Genomic DNA, 21946 nt, shown 5'->3' with positions numbered 1-21946 from the left:
TGCCTGCCCTGAATTGAGAACTGACTGAAAAAACAGCACACAGATTTTTATGTGCCTATAGGCACCTAAATATTTTTGATTTGTCTCAATCTGTAGAGATTTGCTATGAAGTATTCTTTCACCAATACTCTAGACTTGTGCATAACTCTTCACAGAAATTATTCCTCAGATAATTTGCACTTACCGAACTTGTAATTATCTCAACAAAGACGAAGTTGCCTTTGAATGAGACTATTTCCATAGTGCACAAAGCTGGCTGATTTTAGATTGTTCCCGTGTATGAGTCTCTCGGAACGTCTGTGGGCATCTGGAGGCGAAAAGTATGTTTATTGTTCAGTGCAAATGACTGCCATTGTCGTGAGGGGTGCTGGAGGGTGACATCGTGCTGCTCAGACCTTGCATCATGTCAGTGGAAATGTCTCTTCGGTCCCAGATGTGCCCGGGATGGTCTTTGTTCATGGCAGCTACGGCCGGGATGACAAAGAGATGGAGATCATGACGGAGTGTGACTCCTCAGCCCACTCCTTATATCTGGGCCTATTCTCAGCTCAGCGAATGAGTCACAGTGAGGTACAATGTGTTTTTCCAAAGATCAAAAGAGAGATTGTAAAAACGTTTGGCAAACGTTTTCTGTGAAGGGCTCCATAGTAACTATTTTAGGCTTTGTGGGCCAGATGGCCTCTGAGTCGGCCCTGGTGGTGTGAAGGCAGCCGCAGACAACAGGAAAACAAACGCGCGTGGCTGTGTTCCAATAAAGCTTTATTTACAAGAGCAGGCAGTGGGCCTTGCTGTCAGCCCTTGGAATGAAGCATACGTATTTAAAGACATGGCTATGAATAGACTGATGGAAACAGACACTTGCGGTGTGGCGGAGGATGTTAATGACCTCTCCACCACCCATTCCCTCCTCTTCTTGAAGAACAGAGCCTCCAGCAATGTCCTGTTATATACACACCTGTACCGTAGTCTCTCTTGCCAACCGGCGTGAATCTCGAAGTGAAAGCAGAAAATACAGATGAGATGTCTGGGACTCCTCTGTAAAGAGGCCTTGTCTAGCTAGCAGGGGCTAGTTTGCCTTTTCTCTCTCTCTTTCCTCACTTTTCTCTCTTTCTTTCTACCTGGAGCATGGGAATGTTTGCTGGGGCTCAAGTGGCCATTTTGTAACCAGGAGGGCAAGTCCAAGAACATGTCAGAAATACCAGCTTTTGCAGTCCTTGAGCCAACGAAGCAAAGCCACCAGTAGTTGACCTCTGGACTTTTTGTTCTATAGGAGGAAGAGTCCTTCTATGCTTAAGCCACTGTTTAAGCCAGGCCTCTACTTGCTGCATAACCAAAATTCTGATACATATTAAGAAGGATAACAGATGTATAGCTCAGCATACAAATACTAGGCGTAATAGTAAGTGAAGGCTGTGTTAACTATGAAGAAGCATAGTTACGATTAAAGGACTCTGAGTCCATCAGCTCTGGTGGCCAATACTGACCTTGGTAACATCTCTCTTTGTGCCTCAGTTTCCTCCCCTGCAAAACAGGGATAATAATATTACATGATTTAGGGTATTGTTGAAAGACTTAACTCAGTGCGTGAAGTGACTGGCACATAGTCAATACTAAAAAAAAACAGTAAAAAAAAAAATCAGTGACTGTTGTTACTGCCATTATTTAGTTGACCTGGTGAATGGCCATGCACTTCTCTGAAATAAGGATGTGGACGAGAACAGCGGGCGATGGCATTTCTCTGCCACCCCTCACTTTTCAGGCCTCCACTTCGTTACTGGAACAATACATGGAAGTCCACCCACAGTCTCCGGGCTTTTGAGAGTTGCTATATATGTCTGGCAGAGTATTAGGTGCCGGGAGTTCCAAGATGAGTGGGACAGTTCCTGTCCTGGGGTGCGGGGGGAGCAGAGGCAGCCTGGGAAACCAGTCAACACAAAGGGAGTGCTGGGTGGTCGGTGGACAGACGAACGGGGTGCGCTGGGGAGAAACGAAGAAGGGGTTTGGCTCTACGTTGGTGGGTGGAAACGGTGAACAGAGAGAGGAGCTGGGATTGAAAATATGAAAATGAAGATGGCATTTTAAAAATGGTCTTTTATAATAGTCAATAGTAATGATGAGGACAAATTTAAAAATCAACGGTGACATATTAAATATTGTCCATTTCTCCCTCAGTCCTTCCTCCCAACTCCTGCCTGCTGTGTGGCTGCCCTTTCTCAACGGTCAACAGTCCCTCTGGTTTCAGGAGGAGGAAAGTGAGGTGGAGGTTTCTTTTTTGCTTATCAGGTGACTTTCTCCCACAACTGTTTCCAGGTTCTGGCAACCACACCCTCCCTTTGTTTCCTCTGTCCTCAAGGCAGCAATGGCTCCCTGCTGCCGTGACCAGCCTCAGGGGATTCACCACCTCTTGTTCCTTCTCTTAACCAGACTCACCTCTTTGAAATCCTCCCTTTGTTCAGCCCTCCTTAGATACCTCCCCTATTTCAGAGCCTCCAGCACTGTCATGTTACATGTACACCTGTGTACATATACACAGTGGGATCCTGACTGACAAACACAGCGGCCAACAAGGGCAAGAGATGAGTGAAGTGGGCCAAGTCTAAGGCAATAGGGATGGGTGGTGACTGCGGCGAATGAGAGAACACTAAGCTAGGACTACTCAGCTCTATCTGCCCGTGGCACTTAAAATACAATCTTAGTGTTGCCAGATCCTCCTAAGGCCCTCTTCCAACTGGAAGAGGAAAATACATATTTTAAAAGAAGAAAATTTTCCATTTATAAAGCACTCTGTGGGCCGGAGAAAACATTTGAATTTGACCGGGGCTACCACTGCTATGAGGGCAACTACCATGATAGTCAGGGGAATGGGTTACACTATGATTATTTGATTGGCACCTTGAATAGGGATACCACGCTTATTTTACTTGCAGGGGTGTCCAACCTGCGGCCCAGGCTGGCTGTGAATGCAGCCCAACACAAGACTGTTCGTTTCCTGAAAACGTGATGAGATTCCTTTCTGTGATTACGTGTCACAATGTATTTAATGTGGCGCCCAAGACAGCTCTTCTTTTTCCAGTGTGGCCCAGAGACGCAGAAAGGTTGGACACCCCTCAATGCTTCAACATTAGCAATTTCAGGGAGGTTTTGCTATCCTCCTAACACAAATGAGGATGCTGGTTAAAGAGTTTAAAAGAGGTTAAATATTTCAAAGAATTTGGAAACAACCTAAAGGCATCGATAAGGGATTGGCTCAACAAATTAAGCTCTAGCCATAGGAACTGAGGCCAGGCCTAGCTGGGGACCCACAGGAAGATTCTGGAGCCCAAGCGCTTCAACGCTCCCCCACCGTCGGCTTGGATAGCCGGTTCCCCCTGAGCGAGGCACGGGGCCTCAGCAATCCTCATCTCTGTTAGCTGTGTCTGAATCAGATATTTTTTAAAAAATGAGGACCTGTTGATAGTCACCCAGACCCCACGGATTGGTTTCTGGAGAGGTCTACGCGGTTCTTGAAAGTGTAGGGCAATGTGTTTACAGGCACGTGCACAGTACAGGGCTCACGAGGAACTCACACGGAGAACACAAAAAATCAAGACCGTCTGTCAGGGTGTTGGGAAGCAAATTTAAAAAAATCAGTCAGACCCATGAAGATGGCTATAATAAAAGGGGTGGGAACAAGCAGTGCTGGTGAAAGTGGGGGGGAGCCCCCCAGCGATGACCGCCTTCTCTGGGAATCCCTCCCGAGGGAGCTGCCCCAGCCACTTCTTGAGAAGGGAGGTGCTGCTCTTTTCAGAGATTGCGACCCTGGTGCTTTGCTGGGTTTGGTTCTATTTCTGTCATCATAGATTTGCTTGTAAGCAAATAGTGCACCACGGACCGTCCTCCCTATTAATGACACTCTTTTGGTGTTGGGGTCCATGTTGTCAAATTTTTTAAGGAGCTCGTTTTAGCAAAAGCTTCTGCCCTTCACCGTGAAGTGTCTGGGGGGTTCTTTTACTCCTGTAGTTTCCTTTCTCGCCCCATCTTCGGCTGCGTGTTCCTGTTCCAGTTCCAACAGCTCCCCCTCAGCCGGCTCCGCAGGGACCACCTCCCGCGGCGCCTCCGTGTCACCCGCTTGCAGCCCGGTCAAAGCGGTTTGCTGTCGCAATCATGCCTTGTTGGCTTTTGCAACCTCTGCGCTCGACGTTACGATGACTATGATGTCACTAGGCAATAGGAATTCTCAGCTCCTTTATAATCTTGTGGGGCCATCATTGCATGTGTGGTCAGCCCTTGACCGCTAAATGGTTGATTCATGGCTGTTTATAATAGGGTTGTAATAAATACACTCTGCAACGCCTTTTATTTGGACAGAATAATATTTATATCTGTTTAGGACAAATCATCACGTGGAACTTGACCTCTTTCTTATTCATGACTACCTGATAACCCATTGTATTGCTATAACTTTTTAAAAATCATTACATTTATTGGGGTGACATTGGCTAATACAATTATATAGGTTTCAAGTGTCCAATTCTATAATGCATCATCTGCATATATTGCACTGCATGTTTACCATCCAAAGTCAAGTCTCCTTCCATTGCCATATATCTGACCCCCTTTACTGTTTCCTATCTCCCCTTGCCCCCGGATATAACTTAATTTATTGATCCAATGTTCTATTGATGTGTTTATGTTATTTCCAGGTTTTAAATGGTTTGATTGCAGGTTTTTCACAATAAACACTCGGCCCACTAAAAGGGATACAGTTTTCCACTGAGATCCAGTATGCACACATACAACACACACAAACACACTTAAAAGGCAAAAAGTTTTATGTTTACCCTTCCTATGTATCATGCACGCCATTCCGTTTCATTCCATTCTATTAAGAAAATGACTGGGACACGCTAATTCCTCTCACCACCTATTGGTAGGTCACAGCCTATAGTTTCAAAAACACTTTCAGTTACAAATAGCTCACAGGGATGAAAAGTGCGGCACAGGGAAATAGTCAGTAATATTGTAATAACTGTATATGGTGCCAGGTGGCTACTAGACTTGTCCAGGGGATCACAATGTATATTATAGGAATGTCTAACCATGATGCTGCATACCTGAAACTAATGAAATAAGGTTGAATGTCAACTGCAATTGAAAAATTAACAAGGGCCCTGTCTGGTGTGGATTGGTTGGAGCGTCGTCCTGTACACCAAAAAGTTGTGGGTTCGATTCCTGGTCAGGGCACCTATCTAGGTTGCAGGTTTGATCCCAGGTGGGGGCGCATACAAGGAGGCAACCAGTCGATGTTTCTCTCTCTCCCCCTTCCTCTCTCTCTAAAAGTAATGAAAAAATGTCCTCGGGTGAGGTTAAAAAAAAAACAAGAAAGAAGGAAAGAAAAAGAAAAACATAAAATAAAATAAGTTTAATTAAAAAAAACCCAATCTCAGTGCAGATTAAATAAAAAGGGGAAAGCACTTACTTACATTGCACTGTTCTAAACATTTTACAAATTCAAATTATTTATTCCCCACATAGTCCCAACGGGACAGGACTTATTCTCCCCATTTTTCAGGTAGCAATACTGAGGCACAGAGAGGCTGAACAAGTTGCCTTGGGTCACAAGCTGGTATGTGGTAGAGCCAGGCTTCAACCCAGAGAGCATGGCTGCAGTTTCTTAACTCTTAACCCACAGGACTTCCTCTTGTCTTAGGAATTGATGTGAGGCTAAGTACTTAGAATTCTAAATAGCTTCCCTCAGTATTTTACTATACCTCATTCGGGGTACATTCCTTGACAAGACAGTCCAACAGGATGTGATACGTGTACACTGCTATTCACACACCTTGATGAGTACAGGCGCTAAACAAAGACTCCCCAGATTTACCAGCCTCCTCCAGAAACGCACAACAGCCACACACAGCCACACACACACACTCACACACTCACACTCTAAACCCCCAAACCCTCACCTCCCCCAGTGATCTGTGATGTCTCCTCTCAGTGCTGGTCTTACAATAACATCACACAGGCACGTATGCAGGGCCAGAGCTTTCCATTATTTATTGATTTCCCCCTAAAGTTATAAAGTTCCAAAGCCTAATTCTTGTGTAATCCTTGGCCGAGCTGTTTGGAGAATTGGAAGTCCCTTCAGCTAATGCATGGCATATGTCGGAGGGGTGCACCTAATTCACATATCTGTCTGCACTATTCAGAGGGAAGGTTACATGCCAATTATCCAGGCTTCAATCAGCCGGTGGGGATACAATAGAGGCAGTGTTCACACACTTGATGTGCCACATTCCATCCCGACATCGCGAGCAGCTGGTCCAGATAAAGACCACTGGGGTTTTGATACTTAGGGATCACATCCACGGAAGAGCTGGAATTGAGACTCAGGTTTCTTTAACCTGGATCCTGTTCACAGCTCTTTAAAAAACGTTTCCTGCTCAGACTTGTTGGGTGGGTGGGTGGAGGTGCTGAGGAAGAGGAGAGAGACAAAGGCACCAGTAGTTTAAATGACAAAGGAGAGAATAATAGCACTGGGTGAATGGATTCCAATAAAATAAAGAACCCACCCACATTCTTGTGCCTCGTTTTAGAACCAAACAGGCTAAGATATTTCCTAAGATTTCAACCTTGTGTGTTGAAAAAAATAAAAATACGTGTATGTATATTTCACCTCCATTCCACCCCCCCCCCTTTTTGTTTTTTTCCTCTGCTTCAGAAACTGGACTGCAAGTGTTGCAAACTCATCAGAAAACGCAGCTTCCGGTGGCATTTTTAACCAGGAACAGAAGCAGAAGTGTTTGGAATCACCCCGAGAAAGCCCCTGCTCTCCTGAGGGCTGTTCCCGAATTCTGCTGGCACAGGGCGCAGTGATCAGTAATCAGGGAGCTAAAATGGCAGATGTTGGGGCTTTGGGGGGAGGGGAGGCATATATGTGTGTGAGCTTCTCGAGCGCTTTTCCCAGCTTTCCCTTTACCTCCGCTTCTCAGATCACGATAAGAAAACAGAGCTGCTGTCCACTTGCCTCAGGTCACACAGCCCAACACTGACACAACTATAAACAAGCAATCCAAACAGCCGAGCCCAGGTTCTGACTCCCAGGCTCTGCCGTTATGGACTCCCCCACCCCCACCCCACACATTAGCCCAACACTGCGGCAGACCATACCTTAAAGAGAATCACCAAATTACCCTCGGCTAGTAGACAACAGGCAGACACACCCTGCTAGCTTGTTTTGTGTGCTGTTTCAGCTCAGTGCGTATTTTTTCCCACCCTCCCAGATGAAAATACAGTAATTAACGCCATACAGAAAGGGGATGTGGGAGAGAGGAAACTCCTTTCTCTCTCAATCTCGCTCCCCCCCCCACCCCTTCCCCTAGACTTGAAAAGAAATTCTGGCAGATAATTTGGCTGCACATGAAAAGGGAGAGGCTGCTTACAGCCGCCCAAATAAAGTGCTAGGTTGGGGAGGTTCTGCGGGCTGGGCTGGTTATTTCACGGCATGAAAAGCAGACATTTATCTGTTCCCATGGAGATGCGTTTTCTACTAGTCAATCAGGCACTGAGGAGGTCAGACAATGGCCGGTAGATCTTTTTCTCATCTTTAGAGACAGTCGAATCCACCCTTTAGAAAAAAATATTTCACGTACATTTGGAGGAGTCTAGATAATGTCTCAGAAATACCTGCAAACGCGGCCATGATAATTTCAAGGGAAGAAGAGAACAAGAAACTCCAGCCGCCTCCCAGGAGGAACGGGCGTGACCCACCTCCGCCCCGCTTTCCAATTTCAAATCATAGGTTGTGCTATCACACTCCTTATTTGCATGAATTTGGCTTCCCAACCTGACCCCTCTGTCCCGAATAAAATAACTAATAAGGTCATAAATTATAGGATGAACATTTCCAAACGCCTGGGGTGGGAGCCAGCGTGGGGCGTTGCAAACAGAACCTCCAGCAAGCCAGAAGAAAAAAAACAACAACAACAACAAAAACGCCGCCCCAGAAGAGAAGCCCGGAGCTGCTGGAAGTTGGTGAGTTGTAAACTTCCTCCCGGCATTTCCTTGCCCCAAAAGTGCACATGCAGACATGATTCCGGCGGCCGTGTGGCTTGTGTTTATCAGTCCCAGAAAACAGACCATGCTTATTTGCAAAATGTTTATTTCAGGAGGTGGAGTGCAGTGCGCGCTCCTGGAAACTGAGACCCACATGTCGACTTTTAACACCCTCCACTTTCAAGTGCCTTTTCCTACATCCTTTTTTTTTTTTTTTGCACATGCCTGAGGCGGAAGGAAATGTGGTCTTCCTAGAGCTAATTGAGACGGGAGAGGGTCACCCAGGACTGAAACGGGAGCCCGTTCACAGGATGGCCGCGGAGTAGAAAATGACAGGCAACCAGAGTCGGGATTTGACCATTGAGTCACTTCGTTCTTGTCCGTAGAGTCACGCCAGTGCAGCCCAACTGCACAAGGCAGGGACGCACATGGAAGTCCGCCAGCGGCGCGCCAGCCGGGCGGTGGGCTGGGCGCTGCGTTTCCCTCTCGCGGAGGCAGAGGCTCTTGCCTCTCCCGCCCGAGGGCGGGAACAAAGACACTCCTGGGCCACTTCGCAAAGTAGTCGGGAGCAGCCCTGGCCAACAGCGTTCAGGGCAAGCGGAAAACCTCCGGCTACCTCCTAGTGGAGACTGTCCCCCTGGTGGGAGGCAAGCGCAGAAACGCATCTTGGCGGTTCTTGGGAGTTTGCCCCTGAAAGACATGGCCCACGTTTCTCACGGATGGTGGGGTCGGTGTTCCACCATTTCCTTCTCCTGTTTGCTCATGTTAGGGTTTAAAATCCAAAATCGAAATAATAGACGCCCGGAGTGAATATAATGATGAAGGTCGGCTGTAACTGAAAAATTAAAAAAAAAAAACACAAACCCCAACAGAACATTACTGAGAGACATCAAAGAAGACCTAGCTAAATAAAGGGAGGTGGCTGTCACGGGAAAAAAAAAAAGTAATATGTAACCTCTCTAAAAGATTCAAAGGGTAAAAATCAAGGAAAAGTCGAAGTTCCTCATTTCCTGTGGCCACCCTCACTAGCCCACAGTCTCACTGGCGATAGCTAATAACCGCTCTGAAAAGAGTGGCACATACGGTTCCAGGCGTTTTCCATAAATATGCAAGTATATATATAAACACACGCACACATACACTTTGTTTTAAATACACCATTGGGATCATATTTATAGAAACTATTACACAACTTGTTTTTTTTTTTTCACTGAAAATATCTACCATGGGCGATTTTCTATGTTTGAATGTGTTTTTTAAAAATTAGCTATACGTCTTTGAGAGACATGTAATGCGTTCTCCTGGGGGGTGGAGGGGAGGAATTCAAATCAAAGGGATTGTGGGGAAGGGTGAGTCTCCCCCCCGCCCCGCCCCCAACACAAGCACTGTTAGTTTTTAGTGAATCATCCAGAAACTGTCTACACTAGGTGGGCATGTAGGCACATAAAACCTGAACACCTCTCTTTGTCTTTACCAGGTACCTCTCATCTTGCATTTTTTCACTTAGATCTCTCGCAGAGGGGTTGCATTAGGGAAAAAATGGGCATTTGAAATGGTGGCATCATATTTCTTTGAATGGCGCCCCTCCGCGTATTTGGCTTGTCCTTTTTTGAAGGATGGTGGGTGTGCTGAGTCTTTGCTGCAGTAAATCTAGCCTCGTGCGCACCCTGGGATTCTGTGCTCAAACACACCCCTTTCTGAAAGCAACTGCTTTACTCACACCTGTTCTCAAGCGCTTTAATCTGGAGAATCGATAGAATTCTCTCCCTCTCTTTCTTTTATTTTAAATGAGGGTTTAAACAGAGCACTATTAAGCCAGGAAAGATCTATTAGGAACACGTGTCCCTTCCTATAGATTTTAATCTTTTCTCCAGCTTGAGAGAGAGGCTCCTGTAAAAGAAAAGAAAAAAAAAAAAAAAAAAGGCCTGTGTTCCCCCGGCCCCCACCCCCAGCCCCACTCAGGGGTCAGCCACCGCCAGGACCCTTTCTAGCACCCCAGGCCGGCTGCTTACAAATGCATGCTCCACATTGAGTGATCCCTTCCCGTGTACCCCTTTCATCAGGGAGAGATCACTGCTCACCCTTAGGACTTGGGTGCAGCTTCCCGCTTTGTGTGTGTGCGGGAATGAAGGAATTAGGGGTTTGGAACAAGGTGTGTCCTTGAGCTGGGATCTGTGTGGCAGTAGGTTGAGGGGGGGACCCCCCTCCCAGGGGAGGAGCCTGCATTCATTATACAGTTGGAAACCTGGTAAAATCATGTAGGAGAAGGAATCTTTCTGCTCAGCCAGTGAGGTCTTTTTGTTCTTTGTCTTGCAGTGTTCACAGCGAATTTCTGTTCCGCCTGGGAAGATGGAAAGGAGTTAAAGAGAAGGGCACGCCTTGTAGCAGGCAAGCTAATTGAAAAATTTAATTCAGGAAGAGATGCGACAAGGCCAAAACGAAAGAGGAACTGGGCCTGCCTGTGTTCAGAGCAGAAAAACCAAAGTCACCATACTCAAGTTAAAAGTGATCTGGGGAGGGGGTGCTTGGGGAGGGGGGGAAGCTGGAAAATATATCACCTGCTGGACTTGTCATTGAAATTCACTCTCTTGTTTGCTGTTTATCTTGAGGCTTGGGGCGCTCTTAAGCTGGTTAGGAAAAAGAGGGCGGTCTAGGAAGAAATGCAGCAATAAGAAAAGGAGGGCTCCCCCACCGAGAGAATGGGGGTATAAATAATATGAGGACAGTGACCTCAAAGAAATGAGAAACAGAGCCTGCCCAAAATCCTAAAAATTTAAGTGTGTGTATGTTGGGGGGTAGGGGGAGATGACTCAGACACAAGGAAAATGTCCCAAAAGAAAAAGAAAACAGAATTCCAGACCTTTTTCCTCTGTGATGTTGTCTAAAGGAGTAAATGCAGGTTGGTTTTGCGGGGCTCCTCAGGTGAGCAAATGCTGTACGCAAAAAACCGGCAACGTGATGTGAGCCTCTGGCGAAGGTGGGCACACCTGGGGGGGCCAGAGTTCTCCTCCAGAAAAGGTGGTGAGATGGGGCGGAAGACACATGAGCAGAGGCAGGGTGATCCTTGTCCCCGAAGAGCCCAAACCTATTTGGTCACTTGCACACTTCTCTGCTCCTCTCCCTCTCTTTTTTCTCCTGGGACCCTACCGTGAATGGAATGGCTTAGGAAAGAGGAAAAAGGCATTTTTAGCCAAAGGCTACAGTAGGACCAAGTCAAATTTTCTGGACAATGGAAACCTCTTCCTGAGGCTGCCTGGTGCAGTCGAATGTGGCACTTCCTGAATGAGACTTGGCAGGTTCCTTCCTCTCCTGTAAGAAGAGTAATAATAATAATAGCAGGTAATACTTGCAGAACCCTTGCCTGGACTAAGGTATATGCACTCACCCATTTTGTCCTCTGAACTTAATGAGATAGTATAGTTATGTCCACTTTACAGATGAATGGCGACTCAGCCAGACCTCCAGCTAGAAAGTGGTAGAGACAGAACGCGAGTTATGATCAGGTGTTGGCAGTTACAGTCCAATGGCCAAATCAGGCCCAATGGCTGTTTTTGTAAGTAAAGTTTTATTGGTACACAACCGCGCTCATTTGGTTACACAAGGTCCAGCAGAAGGAAGACCTGCTTGAGTGTGGCTGGTAGGGTAACAATAAGGGGTATAATAATGTATAGCTTTAATTTGAACATTTCACCTAAAATGTCATAGGGTGTGCTTGACTGTGATATTGTTATGTTACAGAATTACATGCCTATGATTTTGTAATAAAGGATTTCGTAATTAAAAAAAGGGTGTTTCTCTGGCTGTTTTTGAGCTACAACGACAGGGACCTAGGGCTGCAAAGCCTGAAATGTTTGCTCTCTGTTCCTTTCCAAAGTTTGCACATTCTTGCTTCAGATCGCCCGGGTTCATGCTCTGAACCCCGTGTGTTCTCTTCTCCAAAAATGTCTCGTTAAAAAAAAAAAAAAAGTGATACTGAACAGGAAATATGAATCTAAAATGTCAGAAATAATAATGGTTCCTGGAGCACTGAATCTAGTAGGGGCCCAAGAATATTAAAAACAAACAAAACAAACATTTCTTCTTTTTCCCTTTTGGTTTCAAGATTTGAAAGTGCTTGTATCATAAATAAAAAAAGAAAGCCACTTTATTTCCTCATCAGCTTTATTGAAACTATGTACAAATGCTTATTTAAAACTGAAAATTTCTAGGGTAATTTCCAAAATAATGAAGAAATGGAATATGGTTTCCAGGAGACACACAAATTATTTTTTCATATATCTTATTCTCAAAATTGCAAGAAGAACAAGTTTTTAAAGGAACAAAGTACCCAATTTGAATGTGATGTTTACCCCAGTAGGGTAATAGACAAACTCTAAGCATTTGGAACTTTGTTTATAGATGTAAAAATTCTGTAACCAAGAGAATGAAAACTAAGGGCAGTTGGGATACCCCACCCAACAGTGATTTTGTTTAGGATACCCTATTCCACAGTGATTTTTTTTCTTCTTTCCCACTAACAGAAGTGGGAGGCTTTGGCCTTTGATCCATGTTTCCCTGGGAGCTAAGTATTTTGATGTTGCATGGTGGCTTGCTTTTCTGTAGGTCTCCAGGCTGGGTGACTGAAGCTACGTATCTAGGTTTTCAATTAATGTTAATGAACAAAATTAATAATAGTATCTTCTGAGTCTCTTACGTGCCAGGCACCGTACACAATGCTGTCTTGCCGACAGCTTGACAAGGAAGGCGTTCACATTTTCATTTTCTGCATAATATTATGAGCTCCAGGTACAGGAGGGACTTCAGCGAAGGCATGACTGAGAGACATGGTATTCTGACCCCAAACTCCATTCTCTTTCCCCATTAAGAAGAGGTCTGATACTAAGTGTTCACTTTCATTCACCTTCTTACCTACTTTGGTGTCTTCCACGTGGCCGGTACTGCACTTGGTCCTAGGGATCCCGCAGAGCACAGAACAGGTACCTAAGTAAGTAAGCCCATGAACAGGGTGTTTTCAGATCATGATGAACGCTAGGAAGGGAAGGCAAAGTCACGTTCCCTGAGACAGGAAAGGACATGATGCCATTCTTAGACAGCTTCCGTGATTCCTGAAGGTCTATGTATTTTCCATCTTACAAAATAAGGAAGCTAGAGAGAACAGAGAAGGTAAGCTATCTGTCTACAGTCACAGAGCTGGTAAGTGGCCAGGCTGGGGCTTGAACCTGTCTGTTACTACCTCCTGTCCTTACATGGTATAGAACAGGACTGGCAAACTATGGCTCATTATCTCTATCTACCCCGTTTTTGTAAATAAGGTTTTATCGGAACACGGCCAGACCCAGTGAGCTCATGCATCGTCTGTGGCCATTTTCACACGATGACAGCAGAGACGAGACGAGTTGCGGTGAGAGACCTTGCGTGGCACGCAAAGCCCACAATATTTACTGTCTGGCTCTAAACAGAAAAAGTTTGCCAACCCCTACTGGTTTAAACCAATCATCGTAATCCTATCTTTCATTGTCAGTGATTGTTGAGGGGTAATTACATACATCAGTTTTGGCCAGTGAGACTCATGCAGAATTCTGCTTTGGGGAAGCCTCTGCAAAAGACATTTTTCTCCCATCAAAAGAGGTGTGCAACCTTCCTTCTTCCTGCCTCTGCTTCAGGATGAAATGATGAGAGCCAGAGCGGCCATCTTAAAACCACAAAGCAGGGGCGGATCAACACGGGGAAGACGGCAGCGAAGAAACGTAGCCAAAGAGGCTGAATCTTTGATGACACAGTTAAGCCTCCAATCCAGTGCTATAACTGCCCCCCTGCAGGTTACCTGTTGTGTTAGATAATAAATCATTGAAGTCGCTTTTTCCAGGCTCGCCCATTACTTACAGCTGAATTTATCCCACATGATACCAACCTCGTGCCTGGAATGACTGTCTTTATTTCACACTTAAGAAACTCAAAGTTCGGGGAGATAACAGGACCTGCCAATGGCCGTGTGCATCAAGCTCAACCGGTCTCGCTCTAACAACAACTCCTGTTCCATTAGCCCTTAGAGTTACGTTCAAACCCTTGACATTTGGGGCTTTGTTTATGTTTGTACAAATTCTGTACCCAAAGGAGAATGAACCCTAAGGACAATTGGACTCCCCACCCAACAGTTCTTCTTCTTCTCTACCAACAGAACTTGCATTTACTTTTGGCAACAATGAGCCCATTTCTAAGCGATGAGGATATCTGGTCTAAGAAAGTCATGTAATTCTCCCCCCAGAACTTTGTGGGGAGTTTACCCCCTAGATATTCTGATTCTGGGGTGGGTCTGGGGTGAGGCCTGAGAGTTTGCATTTCTAAGGAGCTCTCAGGGGTTGCTTATGCTTCTGTTCCATAGAACACAATTTGACCAACACTATTTTATATCAGAGGGTGACAAATTTTCTCTATAAAGCGCTGCATGGTAAATATTTTAAGGTTTGTGGTCCATGTATTTTCTGGCAACTACTCAGTTGTGCTATTACGGCAGTCACAGACAACATGTAAATGAGTGGGCGTGGCTGTGCTCCAATAAAACTTTATTTACAGAAACAGGTGGTGGGCCAGGTTTTGCCTCTGGGGCATAGTTTGCTGACCTCTGGCTTAGATCAGTTGTGGTTCATTTCCTGGTCCCGGGTTCACTGTTGACTGAAAGCTGAATCAATTAGGGCTCTCTTAGGAAGGAAGCCATGGCTGCCAGGCAGGCTACTGTGATCCATACCGATTCGGCGTGGAACAATCCTTGGGTTATTTTTGGCAGAGGTGAGAGTTAGTTATTCTCCCGCAACCTAGCTACACAGGTTATCATAAAACCTAGTCTCAGTCCAAATTCTGCCACTCCGATAGCCAAACATTCATTAGCAAAGCAGGCACAAAGCAGTTCCTACAACCTGTTCCAGAAGCTTGGCGAAGTCCTGGTGCTCCATTCGCTCCACTCTGGCCCCACCCTAAATGGAAGGCTCACCTGAGGCAGGTGTAACAACATTCCAGAGCAGGACTCTGTGCTCTCTGGTCAGTGGGACACAATTGGAACCTCCTTGCCCGGTGGCTGGACACGGCATCAATTAGGGAAGAGGGCAGGAGGGCATAGGTGAAGGATGGATTATTGTATCTTATAGTACATTCTAGTCAATGTACACATCTTTAATACCTTTCATTTCACCAATGCAGATCCATTGCTAATATCATCATGCTAATTAACAAGTCACTAATTTCACCCATGAAAAGCCTATTTCTGAATTGCAAGAAACCCTCGTTGTAGTTGCCAGAATGTGGTTTCTTCTGCCACAGGGTTTGCTAACTGTCCCCAAACCATGCATCCTTGATCGCCGGTGAGCTGGCCACTCCTGTAGCTGCGTTAAGACTAACAGCATAGGCAGTTTATCAGACAGATTACATGGAAGTATTTCGAAGTGAAGACTCTCACTGAGAGGTGACACCTGTGTCCTCTCCAGGGCTGGTTGCAGGGACAGAGAGAATATGTTTAAAATTCTGCCAAGGAGTGAGTACTCAAAAAAAAAACAAAAACAAAAAAACACCAAAAACAAAAACTGTGACATTTCTGTTCGGAGAACTTACGAGAAGTAATACCAGTTTTTGTTTTGTGAGTTAACACAGCCCCACGGCTTCCTGGGCCTTATGTAATTTTCCAATTCTACCAGGTCAAGGCAGAGATAAGGAGCCAAGGCACAGACAGGTAAAAGCACATCTGTTGCTCTGCGCTCGCCGCAGCTGGGTTTACTTCTGGTCTGTGTGCACCTAGGAAAGTTGCTAGTGCTCTTTACAGCTATTGTGTACATCAATTCCAGGTGTCCCCTCAGGGAAAATGTGGTGCCCCCCGGAGTTGTGCAGAAGTGGCCTCATGTATCAAAGGGGAGTAAAAATGATGGTGATTATTAAGGAAGCCAGCATGTGAGACAGCCTAGCCTTTTCTGCCATTATCTTTAGCCAGATTTCTAGGTAAGATCCAGGCCCAGAGAACTACAGTTCTTTTCCCAAAGACACAGGCAGACCCTGTGACAATGACAACGACACCACAGTGCCACCCACAGTAAAATAATATACCCCAGGCGTTTGGGGTATAAATCTTCTGTCTTAGGCTCTTCTGGAAATCTAAGGACATGTCAGAGGTTCGAGTTTTACATTTCAATGAGGAAGCTGGGAAAATATTTAAACATGGTCTTTTGGCCAGTATAGGAGTTAGATTCACAAGCTGGTTGTCAGAGTTCTTGCACTTAGGTGTCCAGCAGAGAAAGTTCTAGTTTATCAACGAGAATACGCGTTTATCCTTTTTTCAGTCACTTAGCATCTGACTCCGAAACTTGGGGAACCGGTCCCTGTGATCCTTGGTAGGAAGCAAAGCCCACTCTTCACCAGACAAACTGAAAATGTCTCGAAGGGATTTCTAGCCTTGTTTGCAGCTAGGGTGTGGACATGTGACCTGGGATCTGCCAGTTAGAGGCAGCTGCGCCAGGCAGGATCCTAGCAGATGTTATATTTTAGACAGGGCCATACTGGATCAGGGCAGGCCCTAATCCCACGCTTGATGTCATTTCAAGAAGAGGGGAATTGGGACACAAAGAGACAAAAGGAAAACACCGTGTGAGGATGGAGTGGTGTGGTCACAAGCCAAGGATTGCTGGCAGCCCCCAGAAGCTGGGAGAGGCATGGGACAGAGCCTCCCTCAGGGCCTGCAGCAGGGGCCCACCCTGTTGACATCCTGATTGCGAACTTCTAGCCTCCAGAAGTTCACAGGAACAAACTTCTGCTGTTTTAAGCAACTCAGTTTGTGGTCATTGATGGCGGTCCTAGGAAACTAATATGATTGCCAACATTTAAAAAAGTTTCCAATCAGGGAAGCACAGCACTTTGGTGTCCCTTGGGCAATGAACTTTGGAGATTTTGACATAAACTTTTAGGCTCCCTCTAGGCTTGAGAGCATGGCTACGCTTCTTTTCTGCTCCAGAATTCCAGATTGGTTTGTTAGCTTTGGTGCAGGGCCTGTGGCAGTCGGCGGGGGCGCCCTCTGGGAGCCGTGTATTTGAGATATCAAACCATTTTACAGTGCTCAGCTCAGGCTCTTCCCTTTCCCCCCTCTCGTTCTTCATAAATATAGTGAAAGTGAAGCTCGTGGCTAGTGAGTTTTCCAGGGATTCGTGATGTGTGAGATGGCAACCATCCCAAGGAAAAGCAGCTACGTAACTGATGCTGCATGGAAGAGGTTTGTTATTGTCAAATGAATTAATGAACAATTCAAAAACTTCTCAGATGTAATGTTGAATAGGTCAATATCAATAAACCGAACGCAAATAAAAGCCACTTGGGGTCCTCAGTGATTTCGAAGAGTGTGCAGGGGTCCCGATGCCAGAGCATCTCAGGACCGCTGACTTGGGACAATGTCACGCCTCCCTTCCTGGAGACTTTTGTAAGAGGTAAACAATTTCCTGCAGAGCAAAAGAAAAATTATGTTTAAGTAAGTGTAGGCTCGGGATTCCAAAGACTTGAGTCTAAAGCTTTATAGTAGGACTCACAACGTGGGTGATACGGGGTCAGTGACTTAAACCCTCTCAGCCTCAGTTTCCTCACCTGTGAAATGGGGATAAGACCCAGCTTTTAGGGGAGTTATAAAGTTTTAAGTAGAGGGGCTCACTGACCGTTCCCAATGGGAAGACTTGCTCTGTGGAAGGAAGAAGTAGAGCAGGGCATTCTGACTCAGCAGTTCTGGAGTGGGCATGAGACTCTGCATTTGTAACTTGCTCCCAGGGGAGGCTGACACTGCTGGTCACCTGATCAAACTGGAGAAACCCTGGTCTCAAGAGTACCATGTGAGAACTCTTTAGTTCTCCTTGTCCATTTTCAGTGTCTATGTATTTAAACTTCCAGCTTCTTTGCTTTCCTTGTTTCTTTTGCTGCATTTTTGAGGTACGATTTCCCCTAACCTGGGCTCTTCTAGTCTTAACTCTTTCCCCGCCTTCACTCTTCCCGTATTGAGGATGAACTGAGCACCAACTGTGCTGAGCCCTGTTTTAGGCCTTGGGCGTCAAGGCTTAGGTATAGCCTTGAGCTTTCTCTATGGAGTAATTGGCTTAAAGCCTTGGGAGTTTCCAGTTGCTGTTAGGATCACTCCCAAACCCCATGCCTGGCTAGAAGTACGGCTGGACCCGGCCTGCCAGAAGCTCACCAGCAGGAACTACTCTGAGGGTAACACCTGTAGGGCCTGTAGCTCAGCACCTGACACACAGATGAACACACGTGAGCTCTGGGTCTCTAAGACCCAGCCCTGGATCGGCTGGGAGCCAGGGAACTAGACGAGCTCAGCCTACCCAGTGGTTCTTAGCTGCGGTAGGTGGGGGGATGATCTTGCACCCCCACCTGCCCCAGACACAATGGCAATATCTGAACACATTTTCAGTTGTTATGACGGAGGGAGGGTGCTACTGTCGTTTAGCAGGTGGAGGCCAGAGATGCTGCTAAACCTCCTACGATGTCCAGGATGGCCCTCTCCCTCCGCACCCCGCCCCTGCCCCACCGTGGCAGAGGATTATCTGGCCCCAAACGTTGGTAGTGTTGAGGTCAAGAGATACCGGACAAGGCTGCCAAAGCCCCCTCTTCTACACCCCAGACCGAATGCATCATAGTTCATATTTCTCTCTGTGTTACCGTCTCTTCCATGGTCTGGGGGCGCTGTTCCTGCCGACTGTCTCGGAGCCTCCCCGGCTCCCTCCTGCAAGGCTGCTCCTCCCTCCCTGATGATCCTTCTAATGTCTCTCACAACCAGAGGGTACATTCATTTCATTAGGTGGTTAGTTGATTGTCTCCTGAACTTGAATGTGAGCTCTTGGATATAATAATAATAATAATTAATAATAATAATTACCACATCATATTTCTAAAGTTTGAAAATTCTGAATTCCCAAGCGTATTCGGCTGTTAAGGCATTGGTAAGAGATTTGGATGTGTGTTTTTCCTCATTTTAAAGCTGGAGAATAGAGGGACTAAGTAACAGTGTCAGTGAGAGGCGGAGCCCAGATCTGAGTGCAGGATTCTGACCCCTGAGTTGCATCTGTAACCACTAGGCCGTCTGAGGAAGGGCTCCTGGGCTCGTTGACTGGACGAATTGCGGGGACGGGCAGGGGGCTGGGCCCCGGGCCCTCCGCTGGGCTGGTTGGCCTGCTGCTGGGCGGTCGCTGCCTTCCCTCTTTCTCTGGCTGTAAAGGTGCATGGAAGACACGCATGTTCGTGACCCCCCCCCACCCCCACACAGAGAGGACTACATACGATTATATTCCCTGGAGCTTTGTGGCTGACTGTTGTTTTCAGCAACCTCATCTTTCTGAATCAGGTGACAGAGCCCACCCGTAACCGGGCAGGGGAAAGAAAACAGACGCTGGCCCAGCCAGGCAGGAGCGAGCCCCTTTGTCACGATGGGTAAACCCCCGCCTCCGTCAGGGCAGAGCCCCTTGTAAAACACGGTGGCTGGTGTCTCTCTCTGGCTTTGAGAGCTGCTCTGCTCCTGAAAACGCAAAGCCACCGCTACCTAGAAAAGTGTATTTTGCCCATTGGGTGCCAGCCTAGAAAGGGACTATGAGGGACAGTAACGCTGTTTCTGAAAATGTGTAGGCGCTCCTTTCTCCAGCCGGAGGGGGAATGAATCCCTCCTCATGTGCCCAAAAGCTTTCTGGACAAGGCATGAAGTTGCTCCTAGGAAGCAGCGGAAAATCAGCGTGGTTTGAAGTGGGCAAGAATGTCTTCCCAAGGGTTCGGAGGGCTGGGATGGGCCGTGGGGCGGCAGAAGGCTGGTGGTGTTGATTCACACACAGCTGTAGACGAGTGAGTGCTGTACGATTTCCTCTATATTTAAAAAGAAGGCATGTAGCTACATGTGTGCATGCATGTGTAAAAATATAGAAGAAGGGTAAGAAGAATACACTCCCCCCCATTAACACAGGAAGTAAATGAGAAGCGGCGGCCGGCGGTGCGGGTCCCCGAGAGAGAAGCCCAACGTCCCATTCAATCACATATACTTTTGTGTTCTTCCTTTGCTTCTGTGATCTCCAAAAAACTAAAAACAAAACTGACTTCCAAACACAACTAAGTAAACAAATAACAATCCCTCTCCTCCCCCAAGGAATTAGCTTCCTAATAAACAAAGAGCCCTTTAGCTTCTAAGAAGCGGGAGAATCCAATCCTAAAGAGTTTCCTGGTTTGGGGCACTCCTGGTTAAATCTTGTTTGGAAGCTGACTTAGAATTCTATCCGGCCCCCAACGAGGGTCATTATTACTTAAAACGGCTATTGAAACTTCCTGCTGACAAAAGGGAAATGCTTGATTCTCTCATCTCTGTCTCTCCCTCTCTCATAGTCTGTTTAAAGGTAGTAACAACTCCTTTACGCTTACAGTTCTGTTTTTGTTTTTTAAGAAATAGGAAACTTCCAAATGACCAATGGGCTTTATCATCTATCTTTTAAAATACAGATCCTACTGGATTAAAGCACCGAATCATATGTTTGGATATTAAAGAGAAAATCACATTTAAAAACCAGCCTTTTCCCAGAGACTAAGAGAGGGTTACAGTTCTGGAGATCCTTTAGGTTATGTACGAAAGTATTTGGTTTATGGTTAACCTCTTGTAAACCAATCAACCAGCCTTCTGACTTTGAGATTATGTGTCACGGGGTTGTCTGTTACTTTTGTTTAATTTATTCCTTACAAATGGGGTGAAAGAGGAAAGAGGAAGCGAAGGAGGAGTGAAGGAGGGGAGGATGGGGAAACTGAGGAACAGGTTTGCATGGACACTAGAAATTTAACACCATGGCAGCTGCTGGCCAGCCAGGCAGTTAGAATCTCTTCCAGTTATGAACATGCCCCTGGCTTTTCTTAGAAGAACAGCGTGCTTAATTACTGGAGCTTTAATTGTGTGCACGGAAAGAATAAATAACCAGCACGGGCGGATCTTGATTAAGATTTGTGAAGTGGGCCAATTATTTTCTCAAGGCTGGGTTTTTAACTTTCCTGTGATGGGCACAAGTGTGCCAGTATCCCCAAGGTTTTTCAGACTTACTGAATTGTGTTAGAAAAAGTCTATTTGCTCCCACCTTTATGTGTTTCTATTAAATAACGATCATGCAAGAAATTTTGTTTTCATTGATCAGAGGAGATAAAGAAAAGGCCCTTTGAAAGCTTGATCCCAATGTTAAATTTCATTACTGTCTCTTTCAAAACACTGTTATCATATTATTTCTTATTCGCTCCTCATAGCAACCCAGAGGCTGTCAGGATAAGCAACCTTACGTTACAGATGAAGAAAGAAAGATAGGTAAGGTTAACTCGTGCATGGAAACAATTGACCAGAAGCAGCTAGGGCTCCCGGTTGTTTTTGTTCACCCTCTTCAGAGAAGGCAGGTGTAGCTTCTCTCAGGTTCTATTAGGTGGAGTTTAGGCATCTCCAGGGCTCATCTTGTGCTGAAGTTTCTGGGAAAATCTCAAGAGCACCATAAAATCTGACAAAGAGGTTTACTTAAGCATGACTCACGCCACATACCTACTTTAGACTTTGGGGAACGGACTAATTTTACCTTTGTCATTAGGTACACGCCAGCCGCGCTTGCAAGTCCGGCCAGGAACTTGTCTATTTTTACTCTGTTTATTACCTAAGGTGACTGTATAGCTGTTGATCTTAGGGGACCAGGCGAGGTTGCCAGGAGTGGGAGGGGACAGGGTTCTGCAGACACAGATAATAATCCTAGGGAAGAGCAGGCTCCCTTTTACTAGAGGGGTGTGAGCCTTTATTTAGAGAAAGGAGGGCCGGATCACAGAATGGCACGGCAGACCTGCGGCGGGGCCGGAAACGGAAGAATGGGATTGACTCTCACTTCCTGCTTGACTC

This window comes from Pteronotus mesoamericanus, unplaced genomic scaffold, assembly GCF_021234165.1.
Source record: "Pteronotus mesoamericanus isolate MK-2021 breed Mesoamerican mustached bat unplaced genomic scaffold, CSHL_Meso_final contig_25, whole genome shotgun sequence".
NCBI lineage: Eukaryota > Metazoa > Chordata > Mammalia > Chiroptera > Mormoopidae > Pteronotus > Pteronotus mesoamericanus.
The sequence above is the reverse complement of the archived record's forward strand: the minus strand, read 5'-3'. Positions refer to the sequence as shown.